Genomic DNA, 20,115 nt, shown 5'->3' on the forward strand with positions numbered 1-20,115 from the left:
AAATCTGTAGCAATGACATTCTATCAGGGATAAAATTTCAGCACTCCAATTAATAGTTTTTGGTAATCTGTGCACTCTAACTGCAATTAAGTCTGCCATTTTAAAAATATAACTATTCAAATGGTACGGCCATTCAAAAAATGTAGCTATTCAATTGATCTTACCATAATATTATTTTATTCTTCTAAATATGTAGGAAAGTAATTCCCGCATGCAATCTTGGCTAACAAGGAAATTGTTCTACAGTTGTGTGCCCAGTATCAATAGTGGGTCAGTGGGCAAATGAAGTGAAGGGCAAGTTGGCTGCAAACTTGAGTATTTACATGTACCATGGCTCAAAAAGGTAACTTCTTGTTTCTGCTTCCTTTCATGGATAGTTTTTAGTTCCAAATGTTGGTTTCAACACTCTTTCTCCGCATCTGAATATTGTTTTCATTTTGTACACCCCTGCACAGAATCAGGGACCCCAAAAGGTTGGCGAAGTTTGACATAGTAAGTTCTTGCAGTGCTGAATTTGATTGTCCCGTCCAAATCAAATTTTCATCAATCGTGGAAAATACTTGATAACTCCAATTTAGCCTACTTGTGATTCATCATTCAGACTTTATGACCAGGTTATTACTACATATGCCACTCTAGGAAGTGACTTCAGCAAGGCAACCCAAGCAACGCGGCATGGATCCGGTTTTGCCGAGCAGTTTTGCCCACTTTTAAGTGTAAACTGGTGGCGTGTCGTGCTGGATGAATCACATACTGTAAGATCTCTTAGGCATATGCAACCCTGAGATGAAGGCTCTCTGTGATGGTTCTTAGTGTCTGATAAATTTGTTAACTCAATACACAATTGTGTTGTGAAATAGGTGAAGGACCCGGCCCCATTGCATTCAAGGGCATGTGCAAAGCTCAAAGCTGACAGGCGTTGGTGCTGCACTGGCACTCCAATAAATACCAGTATTTATGATTTGTATGGGCAAGTGAGTGAAATTTGAACAGAGAATCATTGTTATCTTGATACGAATATATTCATTAGGGATATTTTTCGTGCCATTATTTATCAAGCGTGTTGATACAATTTCTACGGTAGTAAAAGGATGGAGGGGAAAACCCTGGGGGTGAGTGTTTGCTCTTTATTTAGTGTCAGAGTATGAAGCCCTTGAAATTTATGTCCGCTCTACTATAATCTAGACATGATAAAATTAGGTCCAGTTCTTGCCTAACTAGTCTAAGCTTAAGACATTGTTTTAATTGATTTCTAATTTATTCTGTTGATGTTGCAGACCAATTTATAAATTATTGTTATAAATTTTATGTAATTTATTTGAAAGATATCTTAATTTACAATATATATGTTTTAATATTGCCATCTTTGTCATTCTGAGATATTTATTTTTTCTGATCAATTGCAAATAGTTGATCCAAAACATCAACCTCTTGAATAATAGTGAATGTAGAAATCAATTATAACAATCGTAAGTAATCTAATAGGATCAATGGGAGATTTTCAAGCTTCTTTTGCCGAGAATAGAGAATTGTAATTCAAAATCATAGTACGCTGTAAAAGCAGGAAAAATAATTGATCGCATACATGTGCAGTTTTGGTTTCTAAGGCTGGAGCCCTTGGATTGCAAGAATGTTTTTCGCAGAAGGATAGGCAAACCGTATGAAAGGCATTCTAACAATGAAGACCAGATTGTGCTCTTCTGGACACTTAAAAAGGTAATTTGTCTACAACTTTGCTTTGTTCTAAATAAGTTGACTATTTTGTGGTTAGAAACATAAGCTCCAAATAAAACTTGAACATAGTAAAAGAGTGTGGTGTGGAAAATTATTGCTTATCTTCCCTCTAAGGATTACCTTGATAAAGGATTCCATTTCTAGAAACTTCTATTAAAATTTGATATGGTAGAACTCAATAGACAGGCAACAATTTGATGTTAAAGCATCCTAAACAAAGATAGATTAATGATAACCTTTCTAGTGGCAAATTTCTTCGCTTTGGTCGACTAGTAATTCTATCCATGCTACGTTTTAAAATAATAAAATAAAGCTGTCTACATCTCACTTACAGTTTAAATAGTCTGTCCCCCTCATCTCACATGCAGTATTACTACATTTCTGTTTCAGATGATGATGAGGCACACAAAACTGCAAAAATTCAATGGAAGAGAGCTTCTGCAGCTGCCACCCAAAACAGAGCAAGAAATTTCTGTGATTTTTTCACCAGAAGAACAGAATGCTTATAATGCTGTATACAAGAAAGTGCTAACAAAATTTGAACAATTCCGTAGCTGGGGTCCAACCATAGTAAGCAAGAACATTCTTCAAATTATGTCCCTTCTTCTTCCTCTACGAAGGTAGATTGCTTCAACCTTAAACGATGCTTTAAGAGTTTTGGACAAACATACATACAGTTATCTCTCCCTTAGTGAACATTTCATTTTCATGCCCAGACTCTGCAGTGGTGGGTTTGTTTCCAATTATGAGCTTAATGCTGTGGAGACGTATGTGAAAAGAGAACCTTGCAACATGAGTAATTTGTCAGATATATCAAGTACAGATGATGGAAAACCATTAGTGTCAAATCAGAAAAACGCAGAAGAAGCTGAGGGAGAATGTGGCATCTGTTTGGAGCTAATGGAGTGCCCGACGAAGACCCCGTGTGAACACTGGTAACTCTTATTTTACGATCAGTAGTATTTAATTTCTGAGAGATCTAGCAGCTTGTCAGGGTCCAATTTTAGGATCGTAATTTTTTGCCGCTTATCTCTCTTTTGATTGTTCGTCCAACATTCAGATCAAGCATGCATGGAACAGAACTGAAAGATGTACCATAGAGAGAGGCCTCTCAGTTTCTGAGACAGCTGAGCAATTGTAGTAGCTGCAGGGCTGCATATTAAAGAGGGAGGGGTGTGAAGTTTCATGTGCTGTGCCCTTCTTTCAGCAGGGCTATCTGCCAAAAATAGAAGCATAGAGAAGAATGTGCTCCCGTAGTACTACATACCCATTCCCCCTCCCCTATTAAGTCAATTTGCCCTCCTCCAGCTATAAGAGGCGTCCTAAACATCAGAGATTTTATCTTATTAGAGCAAGAGTCATTTATCTGCAACCAACCCATGCCTTGGAAGTCCATTGAAGTGCGGCAGCAATGCTTTCAACGGAAATAAGCCCGTCTATAAGTGTTTTGTCTGTGTCACCCCTTGTGATAATCTTTACCTTAACCCTGTCTAAATGAGGGAAAATAAATGAGCCTTTGGTTGACAATGGGCTGACCTTTAAAATCTAACTAATATTTCAGAAGTAAAATCTGTGAACCATTCAATGTCTCTGAACGTCTCAGGAATTAGCCTTAAAATAATGTCCTCAGGAATCAGAACTAATCTATAATTGATAAATTCATAATTTTATGTATTTAAAGTGTAAGGAAATCATTTGAGTAGAAAGTAAATTATTTCATTGTTTCAAACCTACCAGGACGCAACTCCTTTTGTGATCTTGCTCGTATTCCTTTCGTATTTTTCTTCAGATTTGGTTCTGTTTGCAGGTTCTGTTTGGAGTGCGTAATGTCAATTGGGACTGTTTCTCAAGCGTGCCCTATCTGTAAAAGGTCTATAACTGCTGACCAACTGATCACTTATCAAAAAGGACCTGGTGTTCCATATTTTGACCCACCATCTGCAAGCACAATTCCTTTCTTTGGAAATAGTGAAGAGGGTACACATATGGCGCGAGGGGTTCATATGCATTCCAAATTCAAAACCTTACTTGCAGATCTGTCCAAGTGCAGAGAAGAGGACGAGGGAGCTAAGGTGCATTTGATTTTCTAGGAAGTCTCATATTTGTGCACTCTCAGATCAGTTATCAGAGAACCAATGTCTGTTTGACTATACACTTGTATCTGATGTACAACTTTACAGGTTCTTATATTTAGCCAATTTACCCAAACTATAGCTTGGCTTAAGAATGAGTTTAAAAAGAAAGGCATCAATTATAGATTTATTAGCGGAGACATGCCTATGAAGAAGCGTGCACAAGCAATTGAAGCATTTCAGAAGGTTAACGAATTTTCCTAACAAATATAATTTTTAAGAAACACTAAATTGGAAATCTAAAGATGTATTAAATTCTCCAAGGAAGATACTTATCTATCACTACAAAGAGCCCAGTGTAAATTTTACAGACTCAATACTAAAATGTTTAAGACGTTCAGCATTAGTCATTCATAACGGAAAATAAGGTCCTGGTTATCTGATGAATTGTTAAAGAGGTCCCAATTGGAGTTCTGTTTGCTGTAGGATCCACCAACGACTGTTTTCCTTCTATCAATCAGGACAGGGGCCGTTGGATTGACCCTGACAGCTGCATCCCATGTATATATGGTAATGAATTCTTCTGTTTTCTCCAATTCTAACACATAACAAAAGATGGTGTGCACTCAATTGATGATGATACAATTATTGCTCGATCAGATTGACTAACAATCTGCTTGAATGCATATGGCCCTTGCAATGTAAAATATATGCTTCAGTTGGAACCTTGCCTCAATCCTGCTGTAAGCTCTCAAACATCTTTTCTTTTCTGAATGTATTTCTTTGAATGTTTGCTTCTATATGACTCACTGTAACAACCGCTACCTAAAATACTAAAACAGGTAGTGTTTACTTGACAGCTGGAGGAGCAAGCAGTTGGAAGATGCTGGAGAATGGGTCAAGAAAGACCCGTTGTTATTAAAAGGTGTGGCTGCAGAGACAACTAATTCTTCATAAGGAGTTGAAATATAACTATTATCAGTTTTTTGGTTAATTTTAAATTTTATTTTCATTTTATCTTGAATTATGATATAAAAATTATTAACACAATTATTTAATTAATTAAATTAAATTTTGGAAAAACGAAGACAAAAACATATAACGTGTTGAAATAAGTGAAGTCTTATGTGTATGCTGAGGTAAAGTAATGTGAAGGAAGATCTTGAGGCATACCGTCATGTATGGTAGAGCTATATTGTGCATTGTAATATGTAGCTTAAAGTAATATGGTGCATTGTAATGTGTAGGGCTTAAAATTATTTTTTTTAAAGTATAGATTTTAATCTCAATTTTAAATAAGAATTTAATTTATATGAAGATTATAAATGTTTTTTTAAATATTAATTTTGAAAAGAAATTAAATAGATTTGAATTTATTAACATATTGTCAATGCTATATAATAGGAAATACAAATGTACTTTTCCATATTTTTGGTTTGAAAATAAATGCAAATGTAATCTCCATCTGAGTGGTTGGGAAGTAAATTGTTTGTTTGTGTGTGCCAATACCTAAGTACTGAACTTCATCTCCTTTTCTAGCTTTTCATGCAAAATAATTTATGTTTATTACATTCTATTTGTTCATTTAGAATTCAGAAGGATTTGTTTTTTGGGAAGTAAATTGTTTGTTTTTTGGGAAGTAAATTGTTTGTTTGTGCCTGCCAACACCTAATACTGAACTTTATCTCCTTTTCTAGCTTTTAATACAAAATAATTTATGTTTATTACGTTGTATTTGTTCATTTAGAATTCAGAAGGATTTCATTTTTGTTACTCAGGTTGTACATTCAGAATTCAGTGGAGCAAAACATACTAAAGCTACTAAAAACTCGGTACTCGTCTCATGTGAATGCTTCTAGTTGTCAAGAAAACTCAGAGTCAAGGTAAGATGTACAAAATAAGATAACTCGTTGAATATCAATGTTTGGATTATTAATCATCAATTTCATAGGTTTAAACATGACATTTGTTGATTGCAAGTATCCTTTTTCTTGTTTATCTTTTGTGTTTTGGTGAGCCCAAAAAAACCCATGGTTTGTGCAGAGGCAAAGGTAGTGGAAGAAGCAGTTTCATTGATGTGGCAGGATGCATAAGGTCTGACAAACAAAACCTAAGGCTTAGTGAATTTGAGATCCTGTTTTCCTGATAAAGGACTCTCCTATTATTAATGATTCTTTAAAGATTTGAATTATTTAACTTTTGTACCAACGTTGACACAGTCAATGAATATATTTTGTATTAATGTTGACACTGTCAATGAATATTTTCTCTCTATCTACACACCGTCCTAGAGAATGCGGGCTGTAGTAGATTTGATCATTTGTAGTTTGACACCTCAGAGTGTCTCCTTGTACGTTAATATGAAAGAGTTCTCTTTTGTAAGAAATTACCATTGACAAACACAGAAAGAGATTATTGTGTTCAAAAATGTCCTAACTTGTCCTTAATTAATTGAGTGTGTGACTTATTTAATTTCCTATATACCAATACAAGTCCTTATAATTAATCACATGTGACTTATTTAATTCCACATCTACCAATCCAATATTAGAACTGTTATGTACTTTTATGATGCCAAAGAGACCATTCTATCTACATGCATGCAAATGGGTACTTTTACGATGCCAAATAGACCATTCTATCTACATGCATGCAAATGGGTACATTACTTTATCACTGTCATGCAAATTAAGATTTCGTTGTTATTTAATTTCCTATATACCAATACAAGTCCTTATAATTAATCACATGTGTAACTTATTTAATTCCACATCTAGCAATCCAATCTTAGAATTGTTATGTACTTTTATGATGCCAAAGAGACCATTCTATCTACATGCATGAAAATGGGTATGATGCCAAAGAGACCATTCTATCTACATGCATGTAAATGGGTACATAACTTTATCACTGTCATGCAAATTAAGATTTCGTTGTATGTTAACGTGGATCGAAAGATTTCGTTGTATGTTAACATGGATCGTCTTAAATGGAAATCAACTACAATGGTAGATAATTTTCAACCTTCAATGCATACATCTCCTCACTACACTATACACAATGAATAACAGTAGATTTCCTGTATTATATGTGATAATTCCACAACAATTTAGTTCTTATTAAAAAGTGGTCTATAATATGTATGTGCATTCACATTAAAACACAATTTAGATATATTGCTTTTACATTTAAATTCTCTACAGGAGAGATGAGTAAATAGTCTACAATCCTTCAAGTAAGTATTATATGTGATAATTCCACAACAATTTAGTTCTTATTGAAAAGTGTTCTATAATATGTATGCACATTCACATTAAAACACAATTTAGATATATTGCTTTTACATTTAAATTCTCTACACGAGAGATGAGTAAATAGCCTACAGTGTCATCAAAATCCTTCAAAATCAAAATCCTTCAAGTAAATAGTCTACAATGTCATCAAAATCCTTCAATCTCTAGTTGTTTAAAATTATTTTTATATTTTCAATCCTTCAATATCTACGTTGTTTAAATTATTTTTATATTTTCTAACACACGCTTAATATAGTTAACTATATTAAATGTGATAATTTTGACCGTATCTTCTCCATAGTAGTTCAGTTCTTATTGAAAAGTGGTTTATAATATGTATATGTGCATTCACATTAAATTCCATAGTAGTTCCGTTCTTATTGAAAAGTGGTTTATAATATGTATATGTGCATTCACATTAAATTGTGTAGTTCAGTTCTTATTTGAAAAGTGGTTTATAATATGTATATGTGCATTCACATTACAGTGCTTTTTTCCAGAGGAAAAATCTGTAACCTTTTATTTAAAAAATGAAAAGTTACAATTGCAGATGCATGATGCATTTCCATAAGCTGCCCATTGGGCTCGAGTGCCTTGGCACTCTTCGCTATGTTACATGACTAACGTGCAAAAATGATGAGAAAAGAAGAGAGAAAGAGAGAGAGAAGAGAAGTGAAGGCAAGAAAAAACTGAATTACATATGTGAGTAAGACTCACGCTTCAAGTTTTTCTTCCTTTTTTCTTTTCGACCTTGCGCCACTCGCCTTGAGTGGGCTCGATCTAGGCTATGACTAACTGTGTTTCTGCTTTCTGCGAGCCTACTTCCTTGTCTGAATCTGATGTGTCTGATTGGTGGTACCGCTTTATCCCTCCCATGTTCTGGTCATCATTTGTCTTCTCTGCCTTATTTGGGTGAAGCTGTGAGACCTTGGTGTTTGATGTGGTTTCCTTCTGATTCCCCGTTTCTTGGGAAACCTCAGCTTTCTCTGTGGTGGTATCTTCCTCTTCAGCTTCTGATTCTTCATCGTCTAAGACCGGAGGGGAAAAGAACCATCCTTTTTTCTGCTTTCCTTTCTGCTTTCTTTTGCTATTTACTTTTTTGGCTTCTGGACATGTGCTTTGCAAGTGTCCTGTTTGTCTGTAGAGCCTGCACCTGAAAGCAGTATTTTCATACTCTAGCGCTTGCAACCAGTTTTGTTGTTTGTAGATCAGCCTTATGTTGTCAGGCAACCCTTTACTTAGATCCACTTCCACACAAATTCGTGCGAAAGTGAAAATCCTTTCATCAATCCTTTCCATATCTGTTTTGATGTATTTCCCTATGCTGTTCCCGATTCCTTCCAAGACTCGTTCACTCCAGAAGTGTAGGGGGAGGTTATACAGACGAACCCAGACCGGCACTTTGGTGACTGTCATTTTGTTTGGATCGAAGTCTATAAACCATGGGGTCATGAACAGCCCCGCCGTTCCCCAGAACCAAGGCCCAGCATTGATGATTGTATCTCTGGCTTCCCTGGATGCAAATCTGACTATGAAGAACCCTTTGGAACATAAGTGTATATCGCATTCCATGGTCCAATTGGTGAAGATCCAGTGAAATAGATTCGTTGGTGTTGGCCAAAAACTGTTGAATCGGCATATTAGGGCCTGCGATTCATATGACTTAACATAGTCATCCAGCCCTGTGGAATCAAAATTAAGGGCTGGAGTTTGCCCTAGCTGGTCTACTATGTATGGCCTAGGTGTATATCCGCCTTGATCTGGAGGGGGCCCTGAATCTCTGCTACCTTGAAGGATGTTTTTGTAGGAGGGACCTCCCTTGGGTTGATGCTGAGGAGCTGTCTTTTTCCCCTTGTCTCCTCCTGAGCTGCTAGGCTAGCCCTGAGGAAGGGCCCCTCCTCTCAGTCTGAGGTTCAAAAAGATGGTTTCTCCAGGGCTAATCTCATAGCTTGCCAGAGTTCTGTTGTCCTGGAGAGACCTTCTGCCATTTACTAAATGTTGGATCTGACCAGGATATCCAGTCAGTGCCCAAATTTGCTGCTTCAGCTGCAGAACAGTACTTTCTGCATGTACCCATACTAAAGAGGATTGCTTATCTGGGGTTTTAATGAAAATCTGAAATCGAGCTTTTTTTACCTGATGTCTGCATTTTAGCTGAGTTCCTAACCCTGAGCCGGTGTCGTTGCTGATTGCCTTGGGATCTGGCTGTAAGCCGTCTTCCAGATCTGGGCTCTTATTGGGACGATCTTCCATTTGCATGTCGCGGTCTACGATCCCTCTGTTGAATCGATGCGTATATCCTCCGATCTTCTGCCTGGGTTCTTGAGAATCTTGAACCTTGCTCGTATCAGATAGATCCGTCCTGGGTCTGCATGGTTGGGGCCATCATTCACATTACAGTGCTTATTTGAAAAGTGGTTTATAATATGTATGTGCATTCACATTAAAACACAATTTAGATGTATTGCTTTTACATTTAAATTCACTACATGAGAGACGAACAAATACTATACAGTATCATCAAAATCTTTCAATATCTATGTTGTTTGAAATTATTTTTACATTTTCTAACACACCCTTAATGTAGTCTTGCATGTTTAGGAAACACGTATGCACGCATTTTACTGTTGTGATAATATTTTCTCTGATTTTTATTATTTTCCATTTCTCTCTCTCAATTGGTAACACAAAATTTACTTATTAAATTTTTTATAATGGAAAGCATTATTTTGTTATAATGTTTAAATTATTTTTATTTATATGAATTCATTTAATAATAAACTATCTTTTAATTAAACTATTAAATTTGATAGGATATTTTTAATGTTAGATATTGCAATTTCTTGAGGTCTATATAATGTTGATATTTCAGTTTAACCTCTCTAGAGAGATTGAACTATTCACTTTAACAATTCCTGATACATTTCATGAGATTCACAAAGAGGGCTTCCTCAAGGAGGGTGTACTCATAATTCTAGATGTGTTTGGCTTAGCATCTATCCATTAAGGGGATCTTTCTCATTTCTGGTTTCTTGTTTATTTTGTGTATTATTGTGTAAGTATGTAGTGATAATATTTTCTCTGATTTTTATTATTTTCCAGTTCTCTCTCTCAATTGGTAACACAAAATTTACTTATTAAATTTTTTATAATGGAAAGCATTATTTTGTTATAATGTTTATATTATTTTTATTTATATGAATTCATTTAATAATAAACTATCTTTTAATTAAACTATTAAATTTGATAGGATATTTTTAATGTTAGATATTGCAATTTCTTGATGTCTATATAATGTTGATATTTCAATTTAACCTCTCTAGAGAGATTGAACTATTCGCTTTAACAATTCCTGATACATTTCATGAGATTCACAAAGAGGGCTTCCTCAAGGAGGGTGTACTCATAATTCTAGATGTGTTTGGCTTAGCATCTATCCATTAAGGGGATCTTTCTCATTTCTGGTTTCTTGTTTATTTTGTGTATTATTGTGTAAGTATGTAGTGACATGTTTACAACCTTTGAGCCACATATAAAGGTTATTTATTATTTCTTTCTCAGCCCTTGGACTATGTGTATTTTATGTGGACCCGTTGTATTCCTTTATAAAGGTCATTTGGCCAACATAATTAACAAATCATTTTGCCTTGAGGCTCTTATTTTATCTTCATGTTTTTGGTTCATTTTTCTTAAGGTTCTTGATTTTTTCACATTTTTGGATTAATTTATCTTCAAGCTTGTGCACTTCACCTCAAGTAGCATTGTTGAGAGGTTTAGAATTACATCACTTAGTATTAGAGCATCAGTCCAAGCTTGTTCATTCATAAGATTTTATTTCTGAGCTTAGCACCCCAATTAGAGGTCTCCACTTTCAGTAGGAAATGTTCAAATTTAGTTACTTCCGAATGTGCCTTCCCACTCAAATTACAGCTTTAAGCAACAAAAAAATGGGGACAACTTCTAAGCATGGAAAAAATGATGAGATGGTCATCTCTAATTGTTTTATTTGTTTACTTGGGACATAATTTTTTTCTAATTATACTTATACATGATAAAAAATTAACGGTATCAACTAAAGTTACTTAGACTAGGTATCCAAAAAGAAACTCATCCTTCCAATACCATTCTTATTTCACTTTGCAAATCCTCTTGTAAAATTATCTCTAAACTATTGCAAGAAAGGTCAAAAACAAACATATCAAATTGATTTCAGAACATAGTAAATCCATCCTAAGTAGAGAAAATTTTCATAATATAATGTTTCTTTAGAAAGAAATGCATAGTATCAAACTAAAAAAAGAAAGATAAATTGTTATTGATATCAAAATTGATACAGAAAATGAAAGGTCAATAAATTCCCTCCTAAATTTAGGTCTAAGAGAAAGACACCCCTTATTCCCCTACCTATATATCTTGGAGATAAAATTTCTCAGTATATATCTTGATGAGATAAAGATGAAAGTGAAAGGGCTTATCATTGATCTTGATGAGATAAAGATGGAAGTGAAAGGGCTTACAATTGAAAATAGTCGATGTTGGAAAAGTTTTGTTAAGATAAATGTTATGGAAAATAATGAGATTAGTGAAGGTTTTACATGAGCATTTGTAATTTGGTGATTAAATTAAAATCAATAAAGGATGCCAATGCATGCAAGTACAAACAATAACAATGATGGAATTACATCATAAACCTAAGACATTTACACTAAGATATATGATGATTTTTAAATCATGAGAAAATTGTAAAAGTGCTAATGCTAGTATTTGTGAAGCCAACAAAAATTGCAAATTCTAATACTGTGTCATTAGAAAACATGGTGATTGCAATCTAAGAACCAAGTTTATATGTAGAAATGCAAGCTAAGTCTATAAAAAAAATTGTTATACAAGGCCAGGTATCACTAGTATGTATATGGAGAAATATTATGTATATAGAGGAGGAGGAAAGGGTTACCTAGTCAAATTATCTGAAATGGAATATGATAATGGTTGTAGTAGTTAAATTGTACCAAATGGAATATGATAATTATTGTAGTAGTCAAATTATCCAAAATAGAACTAGGTATAAATGTGATCATTCCAATATAGTATGCCATCAAACGTAAAATTGTAAATATACTCAAAAAAGTTCAAATATTAGTTGTTTCTCCAATAATGTGAAGTATGAAGTAATTTCATTGTTACGAATATAATAGACTAGCAAGAAAATACAAAAATACATTTAAACCCAAACTTTTATGGCTATATTATTGTATGAAGAATTAATGCCATGAGAGAGAGGGAGAGAGAGATTGGTTATCTCAACCAATTTTTGAGGTAAAGATCACTAAAAGGTCATGGGTTCAAGTATGATTGAGTCACTTTGGATTAAGAGTGCATGTACTCTAGTGGCATTTACTATGAGCATCATTTTGAGAAAGCACATATATGGGTTTCCTTTCAGACGTTTTCCATGGAATATATATATCAAGCCCCCAAGAAAACTTGGGATGCTTCCCCACATTCTTGGACAGCATTCATAGTAAACTTATTGGCATAAACAAGTACATCTAACCCTCCAAGGCCCAAATGAAAACTTTCAACCTCATCACTACCTATTAATGAACCCATTACGTGTGTGTGTGTGTGAAGATATGTTTGAGACTATTGTACTAATTCAATTATGGGACATTTTATAGACTAGTTGGAATATTTTAATTATATATTGGCATGGGAAGCCCCTTGGATCGCATGCATATATTTCTCCAAATAGACAATGAAGACATATAGAAAACACACCACCCCATCCAAATTCAATGGTAATGGATATCATATAAAGAGTAAATAAATCTAGTAGTAAAGGAATGGAGACATTATGATGAATACTCAGGCATAGTAGTAAAGGAATCCGGGCATTATGACATTGTTGAAGACATCTTGAAGACCTCTTGAAGACTTGTAGCAACTGATCTTGGAGGCATTAGTGGAAACCTTGATGCATGACTAAGGCCCTCATGGAGTAACCTTGAGGAAGTTGTTTGGGTATCATGAAGATAGTCTTGGAGACACCTTTTGTGGAAGCTAAAGTTGTCATTGATGAACGAAGGGTTATTGGAGATTAATTGAGGAAATTGTTAAAGATTATCGAGGATTGTTGTAGAAGATATTGGAAGCCTTGAAGAATCATTTGTACATGTATCAAATAATTGAAGGAGAGGGTTGGTGCCCTAGAGTATTGGAGTCCTTAAGAAGACCAGGTCGGAGCCTGGACCAGTTGAGAGGGTTGGAGCCCTAGAGGATTGGAGTCAATCAAGTTGGTGCTTGGTGAAGTACAGGTTGGAGCTTGGTTGATTTGAATATTGGAGTCTTCATCTAGGGTTGGAGCTCTGAACTATTTATTGTACTTGATTTGTTGTAAAGAGGATTGGAGTCCTAGTTAGTTCTTATTAATAAACTTGTTTTATTATTGTTCATTTTGTGTTATATCTAAGTGATCTTAACTGGTAAAATAACAATTGTAAAAAGAAATACAGATTCACCCCCCTTTCAGTATTTCCAACACATTATTCTATTGTTGGCAACTAAAAATCACATCAATGATATTCAGATTTTTGGGGACTTGAAATTTGTGATTAATTGGATTAAAAGGAAAGCCTCTTCCATCAACATTTATTTGCATGAAATAGTTATAAAGGTAAGAGAACTCCACCAAGGTTTCTTAGACACATCCAAGTATATCCATAGGGAGAACAATCTTGAAGTAGATGCTTTGTCCTAAAGAGAAATTAACTCTCAATAAGGATTGCTAAGGCTTAGGAAGTTTAAAGGATATGAGACCCTCTATTCCCACTAGGAAGATATTCATTTAAATATCAACTTGGATCTCCTTGGGAATTGATGTTGTATTTATTGTTTAAATGGTCTCTTCCACTTGTGGAAAATTTTCCATAGAAATGAATGACCATAGTTTCTAGATTTTTTGTGGACTATAATTTATTGTTTATTGGATTTAATAGACAACTATTAATATGGTGATATCTATAGCATGTCTGAATCCATGGAAATGATTTCTCATTTTGACTTTTGGATGTCATGATTTTGTAAAAGTATAATAGGGTTGTGGTGTGTAGCCTTCAGCCACTAACATTCTAGGTATTTAATGATGATTTTACACCATGGTGTTTCATGCTTACATAAAGAGTGTTTTTACATTTACATGCATCTTCACTTTCAAGTGCTTAATGGGATTCATGTAATATAGTATTTTGAATATTCCCTGTGTAGTCTATGTAATGGAATGACAATCTAGGCTACATGCCCATAAGCTAGAAACAATCTATCATGGGACATGTGTCATTCCTTGCTACCTCCGTTTCCTGTAGAATCCTCTACAAGTTTTCATGGCACATCATTCCTCTTTGATGGTTCTACACTTCCACCAATGATGTGATCTTGGGATGATGCCATTAGTATCAAAGACATTCATATTTATGGAGGGAAACTTTAATTGATCCAACATGTGACCAGTCCAACGAATTTGGGGCCCTTATATAGCTATGGTTATTTACACTGCTCTCTCGCATTTTTCTTCTAGTTTCTTTAACTCTCTTTGGTTTTGATATGGTGTTATTCTTCTGGGCTCTCATATATCATCTTTAGTTGGTTCAACACCTCATGGCTCTTTGTTGGGTCCCTATAATACTAGGGATTATCCCATTACTATTGTAGTTGTACCCCTTATTAATATTGTTGTGCCCCTATTGTCCCCATATTGTTATTACTGTGCCCCATAGAATCCCTCTATTGTTATTTTGTGGCTTTATATTATTATTGTTAGGTCGGTTGGGTTATATTGTGACTCCTTAGACTCCTATATATAGAAAGGAGGTTTTGTCATTTGAATCATCCAAGAATTGTTCATTTATGTAATGTAAAGGAGGTTTCCCCCTCGAAGAGGCTGAATTTTAAGGCGTTGATCTATCTTTTCTATCTTTTTCTTGAGCTGGTTTCACAACATTTGGAATCAGAGCTTTGGATTCTAGGGTTTCGTTCTCCAAACAGGTCACTGTGGAATTTTCGATATAACTTTTTTTCTGCGACATTTCAGAAGCTAAAAAAAAAACCCATTTGAGAAGACATCGCGTTGAATCTTGGGTCTAAATTTCAGAGCTTTTTGCGTTATATTTGCCGAGATATTATCTGAGGAAGTTGGTGTTTTTGTAGACTCCTAAATTACATTCCAAACAGGTGACCTGAGAAAAATCGTCATAACTTTCTCTCTGAGCATTGGATTGAAATTTAATAAGAAGGTACAGAAAGAGGATGGACTGTAGTTTCTTGTATATATTTTTCAGAGCCAAAGGTCGAAACAATGACTCGTGGCACGTCGTACAAGTTCGCTCTACTGAACTAGTCTATAATCAGGTCACTGTGGGAGATTTCGCATAACTCTTCCTTGGAGAATCCAATTTGGATCACACTGGTGGCATTGGAAAGAGGACACAGAGGGCTACTGCATGTCGCAATTTCAGAATTGGATGATTCGAAAGTACAGAGATACATCAGAGGAAATATCGAGCTTCTACCAAGTGAAAAAAAGGTGTGTAGATTTTTTTAAATTTTTGCTTAAGCTTGGTTTGAAAATTTATTTTGAAGGAATTCAAAGGGCATAGTAGAGAATTATTATCGATAACTGATGCCACGAGGAAAGAAAATGCAAACACCTAATAAGCAACCTGAAAGCTCTAGCATAACTCATGAAGAAGAGGAAGAAATGCTACATGATATATCAAAATTACAAGACCAAGTGCAACAAATGTCACTCTCACAAAAGCTAATAGAAGCTAAGGTAAAGGGCATGGAAGCTAAGATGGATGATTTGAGGATAGATTTGAAGACAGATTTGAAGAGAGACATGGCAGATTTGTAGACAGATTTGACAAATTTTCTACAAGAAATACTTACTAATGGTGAAAAAGTAGTAAAGGAAACTCATGATGCGAACAAAAGAAATGTTAATCATGATTTCATAGACTCTAATGTGGGATCGAAGACCCACCATATTCCAAAAATCGATATGAGGAAGTTTGATGGCAAGGATCCCGCAACATGGATATTACAGATGGAGCAATCTTTTGATCTCAATAATGTGCAAAACACACAAAAGGTACGTATTGCAACTTTATATTTGGAACCAAATCAGTTTGTATGGTATCAATGGCTTTGCTCTTGTAAACAAATTATCACTTGGGCAATTTTTACGGAAGAATTGACAGCACATTATGACGATACAAAAAGCAACACTTTTTTTAGCCAATTGATAAGTCTCAAACAAAAGGGTTCAATAATGGAGCACATTGAGGAGTTCCAAAAATTGAACATAAGGGTAAAAAATATTCCAGAGGAGCATAGGATTGATGTGTTCATAGGTACTTTAAAGGATAATATCCAACATGATGTTCGCCTTTGGGAACCTGATTCATTAGAGAAGGCATTCAGGTTAGCAAGAAAAATGGAAAGCAAAATTATGGCAACCAGGAAGCATACCACTCACAACTATAAAGATGGAAGTGTTGTTGCCCTTAGTCTTCCACAACCTATAAATTTGACACCACAACAATTGGAAGAAAAAAGAGCAAAAGGGCTTTGTTACAGTTGTGATAGCAAATACACTAAAGGTCATAAGTGTGCTGAGAAGAAATTATTCTACATAGATTGTGAAGAGGAAGAAGAAAAGGAGCAAGAAAGGTCAAAAGAAGAGGATATACTCCAAGAACAAAGCCTAGATAAAGAAGAAATGAATCCGACCATATCTTGTAATGCATTGGCAGGAATTACCACTCCTCAAACCATCAAGATAGAAGGACAAATCAAGAAGAAAAAGGTAATAGTGTTGATTGATTCAAGAAGTACCCACAATTTTATTCATTGTAAGGTAGAAAAAGAATTAAATTGCTTCTTATATCCAGCACCAGAGTGTCAAGCTATCCATGGGAGAATATGTATTGACTAGCCCAATGCTTTCCATTCCAATGGGAGGTGTTGATGTTGTACTAGGAGTCCAATGGCTACAATCCTTGGGTACAATAGCTTTTAATTTTCAAGAACTTTCATGAAATTTTCTGTGGAAGGAAAGGAAGTTGAATTAAGGGGTATTGCAGGGAAACCAGGAAAGATAATCAGCTCTAACGGTATGACAAAGCTTCTAAAAAAGGAACAAAGAGGTGTAATTGCACAATTATGTTCGCTAGATGTTTCCACATTGGAATCATCTATTTCTCCAGATCTCCAAAAAGTCTTGGACAATCATTCCAAGGTATTTGAGACTCCCAAAGGTCTCCCACCTATTCGTGATCATGATCATGCTATTCATCTGATTCCAGGAAGTGTTCCTCCAAACATCAGGCCGTACAGATATCCCTATGCCCAAAAGAGTGAAATTGAACGTATGGTTGCAGAAATGCTAGAGGCTGGTATAATTCAACTAAGTCAAAGTTCTTTCTCTGCTCCAGTAGTATTGGTGCACAAGAAGGATGGATCATGGTGCATGTGTCCAGATTATAGGGAGCTCAACAAGCTCACTATTAAAGATAAGTTTCCCATTCCTGTCATTGATGAATTACTGGATGAATTGCATGGATCAATTTACTTCACCAAGTTGGATCTTCGTTCAGGATATCATCAAATCAGAATGAAGACTGAAGACATTCTGAAAATAGCATTTAGAACTCATGAGGGTCATTATGAATTTTTGGTCATGCCTTTTGGCCTTACCAATGCACCTTCAACATTTCAAGGTTTGATGAATTCAATTTTCAAACCATTCCTTAGAAAATTTGTGTTAGTATTTTTTGATGATATACTAATCTACAGCAAGTCTTGGAAGGATCATGTTGAACATGTTGACAGGGTGCTACAACTATTGGAGGAGAAACAATTATATGCAAAAAGATCCAAATGTTTCTTTGGAGTACAAGAGGTGGAATATCAGGGTCATATTGTATCTCATGAAGGAGTTAAGGTAGACCCTAGCAAAATTAAAGCCATTAAGGAATGGAAAATCCCCACATCCATAAAGCATCTGCGAGGATTTCTCGGGTTGACAGGGTATTATCGCAAGTTTGTTAAGAATTATGGGAGAATAGCAGCACCTCTAACAACATTATTGAAGAAAGATGCATTTTCATGGACTCCAGAAGCAACAAAGGCCTTTGAACATCTTAAAGAGGCAATGTGCCAAGCACCGGTCTTAGCTACACCAGACTTCACAAAAACCTTTATTGTGGAATGTGATGCTTCAGGAAATGGAATTGGTGTTGTTTTAATGCAAGATGAAAGACCCATTGCTTTTGAAAGTCGTCCAATCAAGGGAAAGTTTTTACAAAAAGCTATTTATGAGAAGGAAATGTTGGCAATACTCCATGCACTTAAGAAATGGCGACCCTACCTAATGGGAAGACACTTCAAGGTAAAAACGGATCATGATAGCCTTAAATACTTTTTAGAACAAAGATTATCCTCTGAAGAGCAACAAAAGTGGGTCACAAAGATGTTGGGTTATGACTTTGAAATCATCTACAAAAAAGGGAAGCAAAATGTGGTGGCAGATGCACTCTCAAGAAAGGATGAGGATGTGGAAGCATTGTTGTGCGCCATTTCTATTATCCAACCAGATTGGATAAACAAAGCAAGGGAGGAATGGAAGAATGACGAAGAAGTGTGGGCACTTATTCAAAAGTTACAACAAGATTCCAGTACGTCTGATACATTTAGCTGGCAAAATGATTCGTTATGGTACAAAGATCGCTTATACCTCTGTAAGAATTCCCAACTAAAACAAAAGATTCTTATGGAATTGCACACTTCTCCCTTAGGAGGGCACTCAGGATTTTTAAAAACTTACCACAGGGTTAAGAAGGAATTTTTTTGGGATGGCCTTAAATCAGATATTCAAAAGTTTGTGGCGGAATGTTTGGTTTGCCAACAAAATAAAGTTGAAACAATTAAGACACTGGGTCTATTACAACCTTTATCCATTCCAAGCCAACGTTGGGAGGAGGTTTCAATGGATTTTATCACAGGTTTACCCAAGTCTGAGGGAAAGAGTGTCATCATGGTGGTAGACAGACTTACCAAGTATGCACACTTTTGTGCATTATCACATCCATTTAAAGCCAGTACAGTTTCTACTGCATTTATGGAAACAATTCAAAAGCTACATGGAAACCCAAAGATTATTGTAAGTGACAGAGATCCCATTTTCACTGGAAATTTTTGGACAGAATTATTTTCTTGTCTTGGTACTCAGTTAGCTCATAGCTCATCTTATCATCCTCAATCTGATGGGAAAACTGAGATAGTAAACAAATGTTTGGAAGGATATCTTCGTTGCTTTGTATCTGATAAACAGACACAATGGGTCAAATGGTTGCCTCTGGCTGAATGGTGGTATAACACTTCCTTCCATACAACAACAAAAATGACCCCATTTATGGCACTTTATGGGTATCAGCCACCATCCATCACATCATATTTAAGAGAAAATTCTAAGGTTCAAGCAGTGGAACATCACATCGAACATCAACAACAAGTCCTCCAACTCTTAAAGGATAACCTCGTGTTGGCACAGAATAGAATGAAACAACAGGCAGATCAACATCACACAAAAGAAGTTTTGATGTAGGTGATTGGGTATTCCTACAGCTACAACCATATAAGCAAATGTCCCTCAAGCAAGCTAAGAAGGATAATAAATTATCACCAAAGTATTATGGTCCGTACAAGGTGTTGCAAAAGATTGGTACTATGGCATACAAATTGGAGCTTCCTGCAGCTTCTCGATTGCACCCAGTTTTCCATGTTTCATGTTTAAAGAAGGTTATAGGCGACAAGCTCCCAGTTCAAACAATATTGCAAGAACTTGACGAGGAAGGAAAAATTATATTGGAACCGGAAGCAGTCACAGAAACAAGAACTCGATAGCTATGAAATCGATCAATTTCGGAGTATCTTATCAAGTGGAAGAACTTATCTGCTGA

General features: G+C 35.4%; 2 pseudogenes; one reads left to right on the top strand and one right to left on the bottom strand.

Moving 5' to 3' along the window:
* LOC149146655 (helicase-like transcription factor CHR27) overlaps positions 1-5,693 on the top strand; it is a 49,213-nt pseudogene extending 43,520 nt beyond the window's left edge.
* Positions 5,694-8,974: 3,281 nt separating this feature from the next.
* LOC149146656 (ubiquitin pseudogene) lies at positions 8,975-9,358 on the bottom strand (annotated as a pseudogene).
* Between the last annotated feature and the right edge of the window lie 10,757 nt (positions 9,359-20,115).

This window comes from Pinus tabuliformis, chromosome X, assembly GCF_031772625.1.
Source record: "Pinus tabuliformis cultivar Carrire ecotype Pingquan chromosome X, CPIR1, whole genome shotgun sequence".
Taxonomy (NCBI): domain Eukaryota; kingdom Viridiplantae; phylum Streptophyta; class Pinopsida; order Pinales; family Pinaceae; genus Pinus; species Pinus tabuliformis.